The sequence below is a fragment of the Aquarana catesbeiana genome, linkage group LG05 (assembly GCF_042186555.1).
Source record: "Aquarana catesbeiana isolate 2022-GZ linkage group LG05, ASM4218655v1, whole genome shotgun sequence".
NCBI classification, from domain to species: domain Eukaryota; kingdom Metazoa; phylum Chordata; class Amphibia; order Anura; family Ranidae; genus Aquarana; species Aquarana catesbeiana.
The window spans coordinates 480,385,193-480,406,255 of record NC_133328.1 but is presented as its reverse complement, the minus strand read 5'-3'; the positions used below and the strand labels follow the sequence as shown (position 1 = coordinate 480,406,255).

At 43.2% G+C, this 21,063-nt stretch overlaps 1 protein-coding gene across 3 annotated transcripts in view; it reads left to right on the top strand.

Annotated features, from left to right (window-relative positions):
- KCTD1 (potassium channel tetramerization domain containing 1) overlaps positions 1-21,063 on the top strand; it is a 218,793-nt gene that overhangs the window by 132,937 nt on the left and 64,793 nt on the right. The window lies entirely within an intron of this gene.

The window sequence follows — 21,063 nt, the reverse complement described above, 5'->3', positions numbered from 1 at the left end:
TTATTATAGCAGAGCATGCCTGGCTCTGTGCTTTCTTTAGTTTCCACCCCATGTTCTTTATAGCAGGATTTCCAGCTAAGTTAGATCTTTGTGGTCCTGAGTCTGCAAGGCAGACTTTAGTGTGTATTACAGAGTAACCTCCAAATCACAGGCAAGCTGTCTGTGTGTATGTGCCATTTGTAAGTGAGTCCTATTGATCTGTCACTTGGTGATTTGTGCCAAGAATGAAACCCTGCAAATCAAGCTGTGCTGCAATTGTGTCTGTTCTGTCTTGAAATGATTGATTCCTGCAGGGGTGGATTCTGCCTTTTACTGCAGGATTTATTTCTTATCAGTCTTCTACACAGAGTGGGAAATGATTCTAAGACCCTCTTATTACATCAATTAACGCCTGTTGTTTTCCTAGCCTTGCATTATCTGCTTGCACCCCAGGATCAGATGTAATTGAGAACGATATGCCCTTGTCCTTATTTCTCAAGAGGCCAATTAGTGCCAACACAGATCTCTAATACGTTACTTGGTGCACTTGTGCTTGGATAAACTGTGTGCATGAAAAGGGCACCACAAAACACATGGAAACATCAACTGTAGGCAGTGACTATATAGGAAATATGTTTTATTTTATGAAATGTAACATTAGTAACAGAAGGAAACATTAAAAACATATTCAAGAGTACATATACTTATATTAAAATGTATGTATGGGCAAAATAAAGAATTTAGTAAGTAAATCCCTTCAATGCATGCCCATTCCCCAATGTTGTGCCACTTTAACTACTTTTAGTCCAGGCCAATTCTGGCATTTCTCTCCTACATGTAAAAATCTTCTTTTTTTTTTTCCTAGAAAATTACTCCGAAACCCCAAATACTATTATTTATACTGTGTATGTGTGTGTGTATGTATATGTATGTGTATGTGTGTAAATATATAAATACAGGTTTTATATAGCACCAACAGTTTGTTTGCAACATGAGAGCAGACATTACAGTTAGGGATGTACCGAATAGGTTTTTTGGTGCCGAAACCGATACCGAAAATAAATCTGCCTTGATCCCAAAAAATCGAAACTGATACCGAAAGTGACTGTTTGTTTTTAAAAATATTTTTATACAGGAGATGGTCAGAGACTGGGGACATGGTACAGGAGATGGTCAGAGACTGGGAACATGGTACAGGCGATGGTCAGAGACTGGGGACATGGTACAGGAGATGGTCAGAGACTGGGGACATGGTACAGGAGATGGTCAGAGACTGGGGACATGGTACAGGAGATGGTCAGAGACTGGGGACATGGTACAGGAGATGGTCAGAGACTGGGGACATGGTACAGGAGATGGTCAGAGACTGGGGACATGGTACAGGAGATGGTCAGAGACTGGGGACATGGTACAGGAGATGGTCAGAGACTGAGGACATGGTACAGGAGATGGTCAGAGACTGGGGACATGGTACAGGAGATGGTCAGAGACTGGGGACATGGTACAGGAGATGGTCAGAGACTGGGGACATGGTACAGGAGATGGTCAGAGACTGAGGACATGGTACAGGAGATGGTCAGAGACTGGGAACATGGTACAGGCGATGGTCAGAGACTGAGGACATGGTACAGGAGATGGTCAGAGACTGGGAACATGGTACAGGCGATGGTCAGAGACTGGGGACATGGTACAGGAGATGCTCAGAGACTGGGGACGTGGTACAGGAAATGGTCAGAGACTGGGGACATGGTACAGAAGATGGTCAGAGACTGCAGACATGGTACAGGAGATGGTCAGAGACTGGGAACATGGTACAGGAGATGGTCAGAGACTGGGTATATATATATATATATATATATATATATATATACAATTATATATAAATATTATTATAATAATTTTTTCTCTAAGCAGAGGCCTTAGAGAATAAAAATGGTGGGTGTTGCAATTTTTTTATGTCACACGATATTTGCACAGCGATTGTTATCTTTTTTTTTGTAAAATATACACTGAAATTTAATGCACAAAAACACAATATAAAACCCATTTTTTTTTTTTTTTTTTTTTTTTGTAAAATATAAAGGTGATGTTATGCTGAGTAAATAAATAACATGTCATGCTTTAAAATTTAAAAGGCGACACTTTATACATTTTTACAGGTTACAGTTTAGAGTTACATAGGAGGTCTAGTGCTAGAATTATTGTTCTCACTATAATATTTGTGAGGATACCTCACATATGTGGTGCAAACACAGTTTACATATGTGTGCATGACCTATGTATGCATTTGCAGGGGGGGGCACTTAAAATAAATAATAACACTTTTTTTTTTTTTTTCATTTTCCATCCCATCCTGTCCCCTACCGCTGCCTGTAAAAGCAATCCAGCTGCTAATTTGCGTTAGGATGACCTTTACATAGAAGGGAATCGGTGGTTGAAAAAAACAATACCGGGATGATGCCTGTAGCTGCAGGCATCATCCCGGTATAATAACTTAAATTCAAGGATGTCCATGGACATCCAACCAGGGGAAGTGGTTAAAAACACTACATATACGAAAAATACCAGTTGTCAGACAGTGTGCCTCTAACCTCTTCTGCTGCACTGAGAATTTCTGAATTCTCCCCTATGTTATAGCGATTAGAGAGGGGGTGGTGTTCTGTAGTCTTAACACAAATTATTGTCCTAGGGTGACAATACTGCGCCTATAGAGATAAAGTACAGGGAGTGAGTATTGTCACCCTAGGGCAGGAAATGTTACTGCCTGGAAGTAAAAGGAAAAGAAAAGGGCTGAAACCAGAAAACGAATGCAGCCACCACCTCCAAGCACTAGTAAGCTGAATATATTACATTTTTGTTCTTGGGTTTAGGCGTACTTTAAACGGTTTGTGTCTAATATGGTCACCTCATTAATTCCCATTCTCATTAAAGCCATCCATCTTATCTCTGCCTACCTCTTTATATTAGGCCAACTTTTTCGGAGGTCAGCTGGGTAAGATTACCAACTTAGTTCTTTTCCCCTTTGCATAAGGGCTTCCAACAAACCTTTTTGATGGCGATTCCTGTGAAAGCAGACTAGTGGTTTAATGCATAGTAATTACTATCCCAAAGGAAGAACATACCACCTTATCCTTGCTAAATCACGGGTTTCTTTCTCATAGTAAAATACTGTATATCATTTTATTATACAATTTAACACCAAACTAATACAGCCAGGTTCTTTGTGTTTTTTAAAACCCTGCTTAGGCATTCAAAAGTCCCTCTCATAGCACAATGATCTATTAGCCTGGCCAGCAGACTTTAACCAGTATGCTTACTTAGCACCATCCCATAATAAATGTATTTAAGGAAATGCAAAGTCTTTTCTAAAGATTCCCCAGATATCCAGATTTAATTACAACCAGGCAAATGACTCATGAATTTATGTCTCATCTAGTGCACCATGATGATAGTTTAAGGAGTTATTGCCAAATCATTCATTTAGCCAGGATCTCCGGTGCACGCCCAGTCATCTCATCCCTGGGATAAACCAGTCAGCACTGGGTCCTTTTATCCAGGTCCCTAGTCAAAGATGCTCCTTCCTTGGATTCTTAAAGTGCAAAACAGGATATACGTTCCACATAGGGTATCCCTGGCTTTCTCAAGTTTGGTGTTTTTTTTAATACAATATTATATAGTCTACAGTATGTATTATTTTTGCTATCGGGAAGAAACCTGTGATGTAGGGGGTAATGAGTGGCATTTTTGGGGATGTTAATCGGTTATCTAAGATTATTTTTTGTAATTATTTCAAACCATTTTTTACAGACTGCCACATAATTAGTTCCTTTTTGACAAGTTGGGCATGGCTAAAGGTAGTACTAGTAAGGTAATACCAGCAATTTGTTAGTTACTTGCTTCTGACTTGACGTCTGAACTCTGTGTGTTACCTAATCCTAACCCCTGAACTCTGTGCGTTACCTAATCCTAACCCCTGAACTCTGTGCGTTACCTAATCCTAACCCCTGAACTCTGTGCGTTACCTAATCCTAACCCCTGAACTCTGTGCGTTACCTAACCCTAACCCCTGAACACTGTGCCTTACCTAATCCTAACCCCTGAACTCTGTGCGTTACTTAATCCTAACCCCTGAACTCTGTGCGTTACCTAATCCTAACCCCTGAACTCTGTGCGTTACCTAATCCTAACCCCTGAACACTGTGCCTTACCTAATCCTAACCCCTGAACTCTGTGCGTTACTTAATCCTAACCCCTGAACTCTGTGCATTACCTAATCCTAACCCCGTGCGTTACCTAATCCTAACCCCTGAACTCTGTGCGTTACCTAATCCTGAACTCTGTGCGTTATCTAATCCTAACCCCTGAACTCTGTGCATTACCTAATCCTAACCCAGTGCGTTACCTAATCCTAACCCCTGAACTCTGTGCGTTACCTAATCCTAACCCCTGAACTCTGTGCGTTACTTAATCCTAACCCCTGAACTCTATGTGTTACTTAATCCTAAAACCTGAACACTGTGTGTTACTTAATCCTAACCCCTGAACTCTGTGCTTTACCTAATCCTGAACTCTGTGCATTACCTAATCCTAAACCCTGAACTCTGGGCGTTACCTAATCCTAAACCCTGAACACTGTGCGTTACCTAATCCTAACCCCTGAACTCTGTGCGTTACCTAATCCTAACCCCGTGCGTTACCTAATCCTAACCCCTGAACACTGTGCGTTACCTAATCCTAACCCCTGAACTCTGTGCGTTACCTAATCCTAACCCCTGAACTCTGTGCGTTACCTAATCCTAACCCCTGAAGTATGTGCGTTACCTAATCCTAACCCCTGAACAATGTGCGTTACCTAATCCTAACCCCTGAACTCTGTGCGTTACCTAATCCTAACCCCTGAACTCTGTGCGTTACCTAATCCTAACCCCGTACGTTACCTAATCCTGACCCCTGAACTCTGTGCGTTACCTAATCCTAACCCCGTGCGTTACCTAATCCTAACCCCTGAACTCTGTGCGTTACCTAATCCTAACCCCTGAACTCTGTGCGTTACCTAATCCTAACCCCTGAACTCTGTGCGTTACCTAATCCTAACCCCTGAACTCTGTGCATTCCCTAACCCTGTGCGTTACCTAATCCTGACCCCTGAACTCTGTGCGTTACCTAATCCTAAACCCTGAACTCTGTGCGTTACCTAATCCTAAACCCTGAACTCTGTGCGTTACTTAATCCTAAAACCTGAACTCTGTGCGTTGCCTAATCCTAACCCCTGAACTCTGTGCGTTACTTAATCCTAAATCCTGAACTCTGTGCGTTACCTAATCCTAACCCCTGAACTCTGTGCATTACCTAATCCTAACCCCTGAACACTGTGCGTTGCCTTATCCTAACCCCTGAACTTTGTTTTACTTAATCCTAACTCCTATGCTCTCTGCGTTACCTAAACCTGACCCTTGAACTGTGTGCATTACTTAATCCTGACTTATGAAATCTGTTGAAAAAACTTAGTTACTTACAGGGTGGATTTGACTTAAATCAAGTTGATTTAATTCACGATTCAAATCCTGATTTAAAAAGGCTTGATTTAAATCAACTCAATTTAAATCATAATTTTTAAAGAGCAACTGTCGTCTCTGTCCCGCAGCGCTCCTTCTCTGACCTGCTGTTGACTCACCGACAGCCCCATTTACTTTAATGGGATGGCTGGTGATGCGGCAGTGACACAACAAGGTGAGGGATGTGAATGACCGCTAACAGAAGCTGCCATGATGGATCTGAAATGACAGGTGCTCTTTAAATCTAAGGACTTATTCTTGCTGGTAGTTAGAATCTTTAATATTTGCAAACAAAATGAAGGTTTCCTATTTAGAATTATAAGCTGTCAGATTAGTAAAACAGCGATATCAGAACCGATTCAATCATACAGTTTTTATAGTGTACATAGATTTGCAAAACAATGGGATAAAGGAATATTCATGAACTGTGTTTTATCTCATGGTTACTGTGAAATTGTGTGAATGCATCAATGCAGTGCATATTATCTCAGCTTGCGGAGCTTGGGTTCATTGAATGAGTTTACCAAAGATGTAAATATTGCAGAATATACAGCCTCATGGTACATAACTAAGCTCCATTTCATGCTGAATACACTAAATTATTGATGTATCTTAAATAGAAAACGATCTTTAGATAGATTTTTACTCCAAAAGCATTTTATTAAATTAATTTGATAATCAAATACATTTTAAAAATAAATTTTTGACAAAAAAAAATCTGATTTTAAATAAAAAAAAATCTGATTTATTTTTAAATTTTATTTGAAAATCATTGATTTTTATCCACTCTGGTTACTTGAAAGGGAAGTAAAGCCAAAGCTCGTTTGGCTGTACTTCTCCTATGGATCACAGGAGTGCAATTCCTTTTTGCACTCCTGTTACCCGTTTTCAGCAGAGCGGGCTGAAGTCCGCTCTCAGCTGACATCAGAAAAAATCAGTCCAGGAACCGCGTCATCCCAACAAAGTCTGGATCCACCAGGTGCCTGGACTGACACCCGTCTCAGCCTTTCGCTGGGACGGCCGCTCCCTGCAACTCCACAGCTCCAGTGGGCGAGGAGGAGCAGAGTGGAGAGCTGCTGATTGACAGTCAGCAGCTCTCTGCTCTGGGATCTGTTAGAACCGAGCCATTGGCGGTGTTTGATCGCTCTGTTCCCAGTGCAGAGGTGTTGGGGGACAGATGCGGCATTGAACCGATGCTGCATCCACCTAGGTAAGTATGAAACTGAAAAAAAATCCCATACTTCTCTTTTAAGCAGGCCATACATGGATAGAAATTTGGCCAGTTCAGCAGGGACTTCCCAAATTTCGATCCATTTATGGGCAGTTTGGTTACACAGAAGTCGATTTACCAATTGAATTCTGTACATCCACCCTGTTGGGTTTTCCCCGCTGATTGCTGGTGGCACTGATCAGTGTATTCTGACAGTGGGGATGTCTCCCTGATGTCAGAATACAAAGGCTCAGCTAGGAAGATTCTCCCATCCAGCTTGAATGTGTGGATGGGGGAGTCGAGTCATATTTTTTTCCTTTAACCCACTGGGTGAACAAAAAAATAGACTCCGTTATGAGCTGCTTTAATCCTGACCCCTTAACTATGCTTTACACTCTTGAGCCACAGAAACATAGGCTCAGGTTCTATTTAACTCCTTCTTATGGTGCCAAAGATATTTTGTCTTAATACCTTCAATGTCTAAACTCTTGTTCCAAAAGTCTGCGACCAATTGTTTCAGGGAGTGCCAACAATAGAGATGTTATTTTGGGGGTGTTGCTACAAATGAAAGTGTGTAAGTAGGGTGTGTCCAGATTTCACTTTGAACATCTGGTAACCTTAAAATAAATGTCTTTGTCAGCTCTAATGAACAGGGCTTACCTTGGCACTTGTTGCAACACATGGAGTCAGCTGCAGGATGCTTAACAGGTCCAGGGCTGTGGTCCATTGCTATGGAACCAAGTCCCTGAAGACCCCTTTGGGGGTAGGCCCACCATGATGAGCGAAACCTGGACTTTATATACAGTCCAGTGTTGTAGACAGGTGAAACAGAATCACCCTGTATCTCTGACTGTTACTGTATAAATGGGACCATCTTTGGAATGTTTTCACCTTCACAGTGTAAGCTTTTCAAACTCAGAGCTTAGTCTCGTGTATTACCTTTTATAAGGTACTCGGGTACTTCCTCCTGCCCCTTGGTCATGAGGATTTGTTACAGGACAGTCCATACCTGGGTTACGGCGTGCCTCATTTTGGACATGCTTTCCTTCTACTCTGAACCCTATTATATGACATGAGTACCCCACGGGGGAATACCCTCACTTAAAGCTATGACAGAGACCTGGAAAAAGGGAGCCAATGCAAAATCGCAGGCGAATATTTGTTCTGCTGAAGCTCCGCACAACACACAATGCAACCCTTGCACCAGAGCAGGATCTAACCCCGATCTCTGCATTGGAGTCTAGCTGTATTTCAGGCATGCAACAAGCGGCCTATTTAACAAAAGCAGAATTCTCTGCATCACTGTCACTTTTCCTTGAACAGATTATGGCTTTAACACGGCCATCTTTGTCCAGCTCTCAAAAACGCCATGTCTTCTCTCATGCTCCCATTTCATAACCTTAGTGGAATCCTGATATAATACAAAAAGTGCAGCGCTGGACATGTGAAATAAATAGTGAAATTTACTAAACCAGATAATAAATTAGTGAAAATTAATCAACATCAATATATAAAGTGATAACCTATAAACATAGATTATAAATTATTTTTAAACGTGAACTTGTGAATGAATAAAAATGGAAAAAAGTTCCTGTAAATAAAACTTATTAAAGGTGCATAAAAGTCCAAAGTAATGGATTTGATGTAATGTAGATTTCAGGAGTGCATCTTCAATAATCAATATTGCCCACCACCGGATAGGTGAATAAAAGGCTTACCAGAAAGCCTGTGACCGCCCTTATTCAGGGGGGTCAAAACAGGCTTAGCAGATATGGGGGGACCACCACAGGGATACTCCAGTTGACACCTGATGGACTGGTGAGTCAGGACTCCTTGTCAGATAACGAGCCAACCGATAACCGTTGTGGATATTCTCCCGAATCCTGTCCTCTCTCGTTTCTCTCCAGATTTAACAGCAGTTCCTCCTCTTTAGCTCTTAGTAACAGTCCTAGTCTTGATGGATGACCCTTTGGAAAGATGGTGCCTATTGCTTTCCACTGTTCTCCACTCAAAAGATAAGGGACTATTATCTCATAATGTCATGATGAGCCTTTACCTGCCTTACTTCTAGTAAGTGTATTTTTATTCTTGGGCAATAAAATAGCTTTGTGTTACTGCACTTAGAAGCGCCTTCTGTTGTTATTTTGCCTGGAGAGAGCCCAGTCCACAAAGGCACAGGGGAGCACTGGACACCCAGCAAATAGCACAATGGCAGCAAAAGTGTCCAGTGCACCCCCTCACAAAATATCTAACAGTACAAACAAACAACTGCCCCAACCTATAACTGGCCTTAATAGCTAGGAGCACATGGAACGGTGACGCATGTCTAACAAAATCAAAGAAAAATTCCCAGCTCAACTTACCAACCAGTCTTTTAAATTTAGTGTTCCAATTCCTTACAGTTTAAAGAATGTGGTCAGTGAGGGAAACCAAGCTCCCCATCAACTTCCTTTCGCTCAGTCCTGCTGACCCTGCCGCACTGGAGGACCTCCCTTCTGTGGCTTGATCAACCATCAAGCCCCCCAACAGTTGCCTGGCTGCCTTGAAGGAAGCAAACCAGATAGTCTCATGGACAGAAGCTGACTGTTCAACAATCTCTATGATCCACTTCCCTGGAATGGACAACTATCAAGTGGATTACTTCTAGCTCAAGCCTCGGATGCCTTAAAATTCCCCTGGTCTCAGTTGAGGTTAATTTATGCTTTCCCTCCAGTGCAAATTCTGCCTGAGCTGCTCCAGAAAAAAGAGCAGAAGAAAACATTTACCCTTATTGCACAAACCTGACCCAGAACCACCTGGTACACAGATATACTCTTTCTAGCAGGCCAGATCTGCTATCTCAAGGCCCTCTATTCTGTGCTGCTTCTCACGCTCTGACTTTAAAGGCACGGCTGTTGAAACTCAGGTCTTAAAGAATGAAGGTTTCCACAAGCAAGCAAAGCTTTTTATAGGAAGCACTATGTTGTACCTGGACATCCTTTTTTGCCTTGCGTGAACACAATATCAATCCCAGAGATTACTCTGTACCTTCTATTCTGGTCTTTCTACAAACAGGTCTTGACCACAACTTGGCCTTAAGCCAACATTAACATTAAAATCAGTCTGTATATGCAATAAAGCATGCTTGTTATACTCAATGTGAAACCTAAGGGGTTGATCTTCCGCATTGTGTAAAAAGGCTGTTTTATCCTGTCTTCTCTGATTCACCCTTTCGTTTACTGTTACCAATCATTCTGCTGATAGTACAGAGCCTTGGAGGCACTCTGCACATGCTCAGTTTGGTGTGTAGTATTGCAAGAGAGCTCTTTTTTTTGGGAGGGTGCATGTGATCAGCACAGGGCCAATCAGCACTGTCAAGACAGAGGGTCAGGGGTCATGCAGCCTCAAAGGGAAAGTCATAGAAGAATGAAAACTTCTCTTATAGGCTTTAACCAGTGCTCAGCGGGACACTGATAGAAGTCACAAGACTGCTATACACTGCTGATTAGAAAAGGTATTTAGCCGTTTATATTTACTAAAATAATTACATTTCCATGTTCTGTGTACTGTGGAAAGCTGCGCTTGGATCCAAATTGTATAGTCTATGAATGGATAAAATGTGATAAATGCATAGTCTGATGACACATCAAATTCTATAAAACCATAAGTTTATTCAATGGTGTACATGTTAAAAAGCTTCACCCAGGACAAGTGTCAGATGTATACAACCACAGTGGCTGACTAAAAAATAATCTAAAAAATAAACAGAATCTTTCGAGCTACCATGTGAAAATCCAAATGATAATTAGAGTGAATTAAAGGACAGCTGCTAGCATTGATCACGTCCCATATGCTTGTGCCAAAATATATAAAACCACAGTGGCTAAGCCTGCTTACTGTTATTCAACAGAGAAGGTCCAAGATGTGTCCGGGTGGTGAGCCCTCCGTACTTTATTATCAGTCAACTGTGTTTACTCTTTTTAAATCATAATGGCAACAGAAACTAGCCAAATGACCCTGATCAAAAGTTTACATACCCTAGTGATTTTGGCCTGATAGTATGCACACAAGTTGACACACAGGGGTTTGAATGGTTATTAAAGATAACCATCCTCACCTGTGATCTGTTTGCTTGTAATGTGTGTGTGTGTGTGTGTGTGTGTGTGTGTGTGTGTGTGTGTAAAAGGTCAATGAGTTTCTGGACTCCTGACAGACCCTTGCATCTTTCATCCAGTGCTGCACTGACGTTTCTGGATTCCGAGTTATGGAGAAAGCAAAAGAATCCTCAAAGGATCTGTGGGAAAAGGCAGTTGAACTGTATAAAACAGAAAAGGGATATAAAAAGATATCCAAGGAATTGAGTGCCAATCAGCAGTGTTCAAACTCTAATCAAGAAGTGGAAAATGAGGGGTTCTGTTGAAACCAAACCAGGTTGGTTTCAGGTAGACCAACTAAAATTTCAGCCACAACTGCCAGGAAAATTGTTTGGGATGCAAAGAAAAACCCACAAATAACTTCAGGTGAAATGCGGGACTCTCTGAAAAACATGCACTGTAAGGAGGCACTTCAAGAAAGATGGACTGCATGGTCGATTCGCCAGAAGAAAGTCATTACTACGCACATCAAGGACGACACCCTGTGGGAGGGCGAAATGCATTGATGCACTTTCCGGTTTTATTCCCTACAACGTCACTTCCGGTTTTCGGTGGAATGCACGCCAGCAGCGGCATTTTCTCATTGCAATCCTTTGCTAAATCTATGTCTGTTTTAACCTACATTTTGTGATTACCTTTTTTTTATCTGCTCAATAAATACCTTTACCAAGCAGTACTTCACTATAGTCCCCTTCCTTCATGTAGTTTTGGGTACTATGATCCATACTTGATTGTCATGGGTATTGGAGATTTCCCTGGTATCATGATGTGAATAACCATCCCTGGCCAACACTCTAAGCCTGAAACGACCCCTAGACTGAAATTCTGGGGTTCCATTCCATCTGGTGAGTGGGGACACAGGAGGGAGTGTGGCGCACCTTGAGTTTTGAGCACGATCGCACTTTATGAATTGAAGCACATCATTCACCAATATATGGACATTCACTTACTTATGAATTGTTTTCACTTTATTATTTATTATTTTTTAATACATCATTTGCACTATTGTAAGTGCTGTAATATATTCATTTAATTTATTTGTCAAGTGTATATACTTTGTGTACAGCAGCTGCAAACTTTATTCACATTTTTATTTGGTTTAACATATTCATATTTTTTTACTTCTAGCGCGAGTATGTACATTTAGAATATATTCCTTTCATAGTAACACTTTAAGCCCACTTACAGTACTCTTTACTTTTTTGGGATCTTAAGTTAGTTCTGTCTGCCCTGCAGAAACCACCCTTTGGTTTGCAAAAATGACATTTGCCATCTCTCCTAGACACTTTTTTCCTCCTGGCAGCAGTGCTTTGGTAGAAAAAAATGCTTAATGCTTGTAAAACACTTGTAACATGCTTAGGCACATCAAGAACTTTAATTCAGTTCATTGGCCAGAATAACAATTTATGCAGGCCGTTGAAGTGAATTAACGCTCAAGTTATTTCACACAGGGAGCTGCTCTGTGACGTCAATGGTGCTGTGTATACCCTTTACTGTTTGTTCCTACTGGACATATGAGTGAAATGTTTTTTAACTCCTTATCGCTGGCACCTTCCAGCCCCTTAAGAGGTTTCGGATGACGGGGCGGGGTTTCTGATCATGTTATTGGCAGTCACATGATCGGAAAGCTTCTGATCATAAGTAGAGGTTAGTTAGTTGTAGTTATGCCCTGTACACACAGTCGGACATTGATCAGACATTCCGACAACAAAATCCATGGATTTTTTCCGACGGATGTTGGCTCAAACTTGTCTTTCACACACACGGTCACACAAAATTGTCAGAAAATCCAATCGTTCTGAACGCGGTGACGTAAAACACGTACCTCGGGACTATAAATGGGGCAGTAGCCAATAGCTTTAATCTCTTAATTTATTGTGAGCATGCGTGGCGCTTTGTGCGTCGGATTTGTCTACACACGATCGGAATTTCCGACAACTAATTTTGTTGTCGGAAAATTTTATAGCAAGCTGTCAAACTTTGTGTGTCGGAAATTCCTATGGAAAATGTGTGATGGAGCCTACACACCAACAACAAGGTCCTATCACACATTTTCCATCGGAAAATCCTATCTTGTGTACAGGGCATAAGTGTGCCGGGAGCACGCAGAGCGTGCGCTCTTGACACAGCTCTGTTTATGTTGTGATACGCATATATGCGTTAAGGCCCACCTGCTGAGACTCCGCACAGCCGGTGTGAAGAGGTTAAATAAATTTGCGTTTTAAGCTGTACTGCACTATGAGGCTTCTTCTTTGTTTTATTTGACCATTATTTGCAGATATGAGTGTGGGCTAAGGAGACAGATCTCCTTTGTTATACTGGAGATGATCGCTGGGACCCTCCAGTATTATTCAAAATGCTCTATGATCTTTCCTCTGGTAAGAAGCTGTGTATGTGGGAGCGGCATCGGAACACTGGAAGCACTTATATGCGTTTTTGAGTGTCACTTAAAGCACCCGGAGTCACTGGTGGACTTTTAATAATAGAATTTTTGGCACATATGTATTTACGCTTTGCTCTTATTATTCATATTTATGTTTTTTGGTTTTGTTTCACTTTATGATCATATTTAAAGGGGACACACATACTTATTTTTGTTTTATTTCATTTTTTATGTCATGTATTCAGACATTTGTGAGTGCTGCAGGCTACACTTAGCGTGAGTTTTACTCTTTTCTTTTTCTATTGGTATTGTATAAATGTCAGTTGGAAAATGGTGCTTGGATGTATTGAAAGGGAATTGGAAATAAATGGATTTTTAAAACAGCTTACCTGTAAAATCCTTTTCTTGGAGTACATCATGGGACACAGAGCACCATAGTAATGACTATGTGCATTATATGCTACCTTTAGGTGATTGGACACTGGCAACCAATAGTAAGAAGGTTCCTCCCTTATAACCCCTCCCATACAGGAAGTACCTTTAGTTTTGTAGCAAGCAATGAAGATCCCAGAAAAAGAGGGGAGGAACCTCTGTGTCCCATGATGTACTCCAAGAAAAGGATTTTACAGGTAAGCTGTTTTAAAAATCCATTTATCTTTATCGTACATCACGGGACAAAGAGCGCCATAGTAATGACTATGGTAGAGTGAGCCTTGAGATATCGAGGTGGAACCTTGTGTTTCAACTCATATACCTGGACAATGACCTGACAAATTCATCTAGAGATGGTAGAACTAGTTGCTGCCTGTCCTCTCTTAGGACCCTCAGGCAGAACAAAAAGTGAGTTAGACTTCCGAAAAGGGGCTGACATATCAAAGTAAACTTTGACAGCTCTTGCCACATCCAGTGAGTGGAGCGATCTTTCCTTTTTTGACTTAGGGTTAGGAAAGAAGGAAGGTAAAATGATATCCTGATTCAAGTGAAAACTGGAAACCACCTTGGGTAAAAAATCTGGACGGGGTCGCATCACTACCTTGTCCTGATGAACAAACGGAAAGGGTTTTTCACAAGAAAAGGCGTCCAACTCGGACACCCTTCTGGCTGAGGTTATAGCCACCAAAAAGACAAATTTCCTAGTTAGTAGGATCAAAGGAATACGCCTAATAGGTTCAAAGGGTTGACTTTGTAGAGCTGAAAGTACTAAGTTTAAGTCCCAGGGGCATAAGGGCGGCTTAATTGGCGGTCTTAAATGCATCACTCCTTTAACAAAGGCTCCTACTAAAGGATGAGATGCGATTTGCCTCTGGAAAAAAACGATAAGGCCGAAATTTGTCCCTTAATGGTCCCTAGGGGTAAGTTTAAATCAATTCCTGTTTGAAGTGAGGCAAGGACCCTCCCTATCGAAAATGCGAGGGTGCCATCTTCTCCTCTCACACCATGAGATGTACGACTTCCAGACCCTATGGTAAATACTTCTAGAAACTGGCTTTCTAGCATTTATTAAAGTAGACAGCACAGGTCCTCTGATACCACGGTCCCTTAGCACCCTGGTCTCCAATAGCCATGCCATCAAATTCAGTGACCATAAAGAAGGATGGTATATGGGACCTTGGGACAACAGATCTGGACGGAATGGGAGGCACAATGGGTCCCCTACCGCCATCCTCACAATCTGTGAGTACCAAGACCTCCTGGGCCACTGTGGGGCCACCAGAATTACTGTTTTCCGTTCCTCCTGTATCCTGCGTAACAGGTGCGGCAGCATCTGGATCGGAGGAAAAGCGTAAAATAGGGAATACTGATCCCAGGGAATCACCAATGCATCCGTCCCCACGGCAAGTGGATCCCTGGTCCTGGACACAAAGCTGTCTACCTTGGCATTGAACCTGGATGCAAGGAGATCCACATCTGGCTTCCCCCAATGCTGGCAGATTTGAAGGAAAACTTCGGGGTGAAGGGACCATTCCCCCGGTAACAATTGCTGACGACTTAGGTAGTCTGCCTGCCAATTGTCCACCCCTGGAATATAGACTGCCGACAAAAATGGCACGTGTCTCTCTGCCCAAGTCAGTATGTGATTTATCTCTCTCTGGGCTGCCTGGCTCCGGGTGCCCCCTTGGTGGTTGATGTATGCCACCACCGTGGAGTTGTCGGACTGGACTCTGACCGGAGACCCCCGCAACCTGGACGTCCAGAATATGAGAGCCAGGCGAGCTGCTCGAATTTCCAGCAGATTGATGGGCAAGGTCTTCTCTACTTGGGACCATCTTCCCTGTACGGAAGCCTCTTCCATTACTGCTCCCCACGCGAGAGGACTGGCGTCCGTAGTCACCACTTTCCAGGTTACCGGCGGAAAGGATTGCCCGCTTTTCAAGTTGCTGGTCTTTGACCATCAAGTGAGATCCTGTTTTACCCTTGGGGATAGAGACATTGGATGATCCAGGGTTAGAACAGACTTGTTCCAAGCCTCCAGGATAGTCTTCTGGAACAACCTGGAGTGAAACTGCGTATAAGGAACTGCGCTGAAAGACGACACCATCTTGCCCAGCAGTCTCATGCACAGCCGAATTAAGGGTCTTTCTACCCTTTTGACTTCTCAGACCAGCTCCATTATTGAGCTGATTTTAAGGGGGGTAAAAACACCCTTTCCTGGGTTGTATCCAGGATCAGGCCTAGATATATCAAGATTTGAACTGGATAAAGGGCCGACTTGTCCATATTCAGAATCCAACCTAAGCATCTCCGAAAATGAACGGTTGTTGAAACGTTTTCTACTAAGGTGGAATAGGACTGGTCCCTTAACAGAAGGTCGTCCAGATATCCTACCACCGAGATCTTTTGGGACCTTAGAAAAGCCAAAACTGGAGCCAACACCTTTTGTGAAGACTCGAGGGGCCGTGGCTAGACCGAATGGAAGTGCTACAAACTGGAAATGACATCCCTCTACTGCGAAGCGCAGAAATCTTTGATGTGGACCGAAAATCGGCACATGTAGATACGCATCCTTGATGTCTTGATTGGCACTGTAAATAGGTTAGAATAGAACCCCTTGAATTTTTCCTTGTTCGGAACCTCGATAATCATCCCCTGCCTTTCTAGCTGTTCTAAGGCTAGGAATAGGTTTTTCTTTTTCTCTGGGTCCGATGGGACTCTTGATACCAGAAACCGATTTGGGGGAAAATCCTGGAACTCTATTTTGTAACCTTTTGTTATAGTGGAAATGACCCACCTGTCCTGAACCAATTTTACCCAAGCATCTGCGAACCGCCGCAGTCTGCCCCCCATCCGTAAGAGTGGGGGCGCCCCTTCACAAGGAGGACTTGGAATTGGTTTTGGCCGGTTTCTGAGTCCAAGGTCTCTTTTGACCCTGAGGTTTCTTAAAGGCAGGTGGTTGAGGCCGTCGGTACTTCTTGGGAGAAGAGATGCCTGGCCCAGGAGCATTAGGAATTTTAAAGAAGGGCTGCTTATTCCTTCTTTTAACAGGAAGCAAGGAGCTCTTTCCTCCTGAGATTTTTTGGATATACTTATCCAGATCCTCGCCAAACAAACGCTCCCCATGAAAGGGAAAAGCCGCGAGTAGCCTTTTGCATGGCATCTCAGCTGACCAGCTCTTTAGCCACAAGACCCTGCGCATATGTATTGAGAGTAGTGCAAAATGAGACATCTGCTGGATTGAGTCTTTTAATGCGTCTACTGCAAAACATAAAGCGCGAGGAAGTTCTGACAATTCATCAGAATATTCCTCCTGAACAGGCAGGTTCTTGACCAATCTTTTAAAACGGTCCTTCAGGGATTGAAAAATACCAATAGCCGCAACTGCCAGTTGCACTGCTGACCCAGCCACTTCAAAGGAGGCCTTTAGTAAGGATTCCAGCTTTTTATCCGCTGGGTCTTTAAACCCTTGGGCATTATCCACTGGACAGGTTAAGCTTTTATTCACTGATGAAATAACAGCATCCACCAAAGGCGTATCCCACCTTTTTTTGAACTTTTCCTCCATAGGGTAAAAAAAAGAAAACCTCTTTGGAGGCAAGTATATCCTGTCCTGGTGGTCCCAGTCAGCGTAAATCAGCTGCTCCAATAATGGATGCACAGGGAATGCCTGGGAACCTTGCTGAGGTCGCAAGGATCCCAATGTAAAACAGGAAAGTCCCGGTCCCTGTACGGGGGGTAACTTAAATCTTGCTCTGACCATCACAGCCAAAGACTGGATAAACAATTTTTGGGATCGCGAAGCCGACAATGGTTCCTCAGAACCTCAGTCCCCCGCTGAGGACTCTTCAGCCTCTGCTTCCTCCTTATCCCTTACGGCCACCTCCTCAACATCCTCTACCCATTCTGGATCCAAATCACAGGGATCCAACTGGCTAAGGGAGTCCTGGTGCTCAAGAGACTCTGCACTGGGACCAGGCTCAGGAGAGGGAGATCTTTGCCGTTTCTTCCCACCCTGTGTTACTGAGGCAGTCATACCCGCTATTTTGCCTTCCAGGCCAGCAAGGGCTGACGTTAAGTCATCCTTGGTAACATAAGCCGATGCAGGGATATTGGTGGTGGCCACTATGCCTGACAACTGCAATGGCTCAGCCAGGCCAAATGTCGCAGGTCTTTCAGGGGAGATTGATGCTGCAGTAGCCTGAGGTTGATCTCCTGTTTTTGAAGGAGTCATTTTAACCCCTGGACTAGCCCTACTCCCTGTACCTCGTTTTCTGGAAGACATTGCTTACAAAGTTTTTGAGGAAAATATATATGGCTGCATCAGCTATATCAACCTCCTTTAAAAGTGTTGCAAATGCCCGACTCACATGCCCAGCTCTGTGTCCCATCGCAACCGCTCCTGGCTCTCACGAGCCGAATCTGACAAGCATTGACACACACAGGCGCCCGACTTTCCTCTATAAGCGTGCGCCGTCACGTGATGTATGCATGCCCGGGAACCTTACTGCACACCCCCGCGAGGAACACATGACAAGCAGACATGCCGCGATGCACGCGGCGCCGCCATCCGCACACGCCAAGGTGCACGCAGGTGAAAGCAGGCGCACGGGCATGCGGCGCCTACATCCAATGCACGCTTCCCGCGTGAGCGCGCGACCAGTCCACGTGGCCGCCTGTGCGGGAACATCCACCTGAGTGTATCTTGCGGCCTATCTGAGACTATTATGGCGGGCACAACAGACACGAAAATCTGGCCATAAAATTACATTTAGCAACAATAAAATAAATTAGGCCTCCAGAGGAAGCACTCACCGATCCTCGCAGCAGGGCCTGAGATAGGCCCAATCTTTCCCCATCACCGCGGGTAGCGTCACTGAGGACCTTCAAGGACCGGGTCCCCCTTTGTTCAGGGTCCACACCCTTGGACCTGTAAGGCACCCTTTAGGTTTCCTTGGGCAAGTGAAAAGACCAGGAATACCATATCACAAGGGTCCAGCGCCATAAGGACACGTTACAGGCAAAACCTTGTTCTTGAACCAAGGCTCGGGTACCATCCACTTTAGCATGATATGCCATACGAATGGATCCGATTATAACATCCTCACTGGGACATTATTTGAAGAATTTGAAGAGCTTCCACAGCCGTGACCATCACCTTCAAGACACTGGCAAAAAACTAAAAGTACTTCCTGTATGGGAGGGGTTATATGGGAGGAACCTTCTTACTATTGGTTGCCAGTGTCCAGTCACCTAAAGGTAGCATATAACCCAGATAGTCATTACTATGGTGCTGTGATGTACGATAAAGAAAAGAATGTTTTCTCATATCATACGTTTCATACCCTCCTTGGTATTCACATATTTCTATATGCTTGGATGTTCCAAAAGTCATGCAAGCAGGGTCTCCCATTAAGAATCAGTAGAAATCAGTAGGTTTTTGTTTGGCGCTTAGAATCTGAGTTATTTTGTCATGTCTTGGACCCCACTTGTACCCTCAAATGGAGTTTTATTACGTTGTTCTGTCTATGTTCTTGTTAAATGATTGCTTTTAAACATTCATTGTCTCCAAACTCTTGCATATTAGTGTATGATTAGACTACACGCCTACAGCAATTTTTGGGGGAAAAAAATGTTTAATTTTTTTCCATTTTTACTGCTCTTTGCTTAAATTAATCTCTAGATAAATGCTTTTCCCACAGGGCTGTGTGGTATGACAGTGAGAGCTGTACATCAGACTTTTCATAGCATTTGATAACGGTATCCCATAGTGCTTTCAGTGGTCTAGTTTGCTTTGGTAAAGGTCACCTTGAGAATGATTAGTCTAGGGTGTATACAAAGATCAGTCTTCACAGATTCCAAATGAAAAAAATGAATTTAATCTGTATTACATATATAGTATTACAGTCATATTGGAAGATAAAGTTAAACCCCAGGTAAGTAGCAAGCATACACATACAACTACTTTATATAGGAACTATTTTACCAGTTGAAAGATTTGTATATTTAGCCAGTCTTGTGATCCAGGCACCCCTGCCAGACAGCATGGCCTGACAATTGAGCTTTGGTGCAACATCAGCATAGGATGGTCAAGAACACCCTTCCAGCCTGCTAATTGGAAAATAAAGAAGCAGCAGCAGAGTCGAGAGTTGGTACCTTCTCTGTAACCTGTTTGGCACCTATATCTAGCCCTACTGCTCTCATTCTATGTGCTGCTGTACAGGGGTTTATTGAAGGCTGATAGCAACACAAATTCAAGTACTTACACTAATTTCACTTAATGATTTTTCATACATATATAACGTGTGCTATACACATATAACTACTTTATTTAACATTTTTATACCTGTATGGAGTTTAGCTTTAAAGGAAAGTTGTACTGAGATTAAAGCCTAAGAGCCGGTTCACACTGGGACGACTTGTCAGGCGACTTAGCCGCCTGACAAGTCGCGTCCTGTTCTGTACAATGGAACCGTTCTAATAGGAGCGACGCAAGTCGCTCCGGCTTAAAAAAAGGTTCCTGTACGACTTTGAGGGCGACTTGAGACGACTTGCATTGACTTCTATATAGAAGTTGTTTTGCAAGTCACCATTGCTGTCGTGTTCAGGTCGCCTGAGGTAGTCGCGCTGCAAGTTGTGCTGCCTCAGAGTGAACCGACTCTTAAGGAGTTGTAAAGTCAGAAGGTTTTCTATCCTAATGAATTAAGATAAAAAGCTTTCTGTGTGCATCAGCACCCCTAATACTTACTTGAGCTCCATCTCTGTCCAGCGATGTCCACGAGTGTCTCGGCTGTGTGAGACTCTCCCTCCTGATTGGCTGAGACACAGCAGCGGCGCCATTCGCTCTCTTCTGTCAATCAAAGTCAGTCAGCCAATCGGGAGAGAGAGGGGGCAGGGTGGGTCACAGCTCCGTGTCTGAGAGTTATGACTTGGCTCAAGTGTCCCTATAGCAAGCTGGTAAGTATAACATGTTAGCAAAAAAAAACAGAGACTCTACAATCACTTTATGTGCAGTCTCTTCTTTTAGTTGAAATTCTCCTCCATCTATACCTCCCTGCTGTAATCTTCCAGTGCATCAGGGGTTTAAGCGGAACTAAAGGCAATGTCTCTTCTGCAATAAACTGCCCCTACCTGCCTGCTCACGGGCTTCTTTGGCATTTTGGCATTTTAAACTGAGCTGCGCATGCGCAGCTCAGATTACAGTGCCATACTGGTTTCCAAGTGGTCGGATGATTGACTCCTGCGAACGTGCAAGAGTGACGCCATCCCGTGCCAGTCAATGAAGAGGCCCGAAGACTAGCACTCAGAAGAAGATGCTAGCGAGGGCATGTTGGACAGGTGAGTATTAATACCATTCGTTTGGCTTTAATA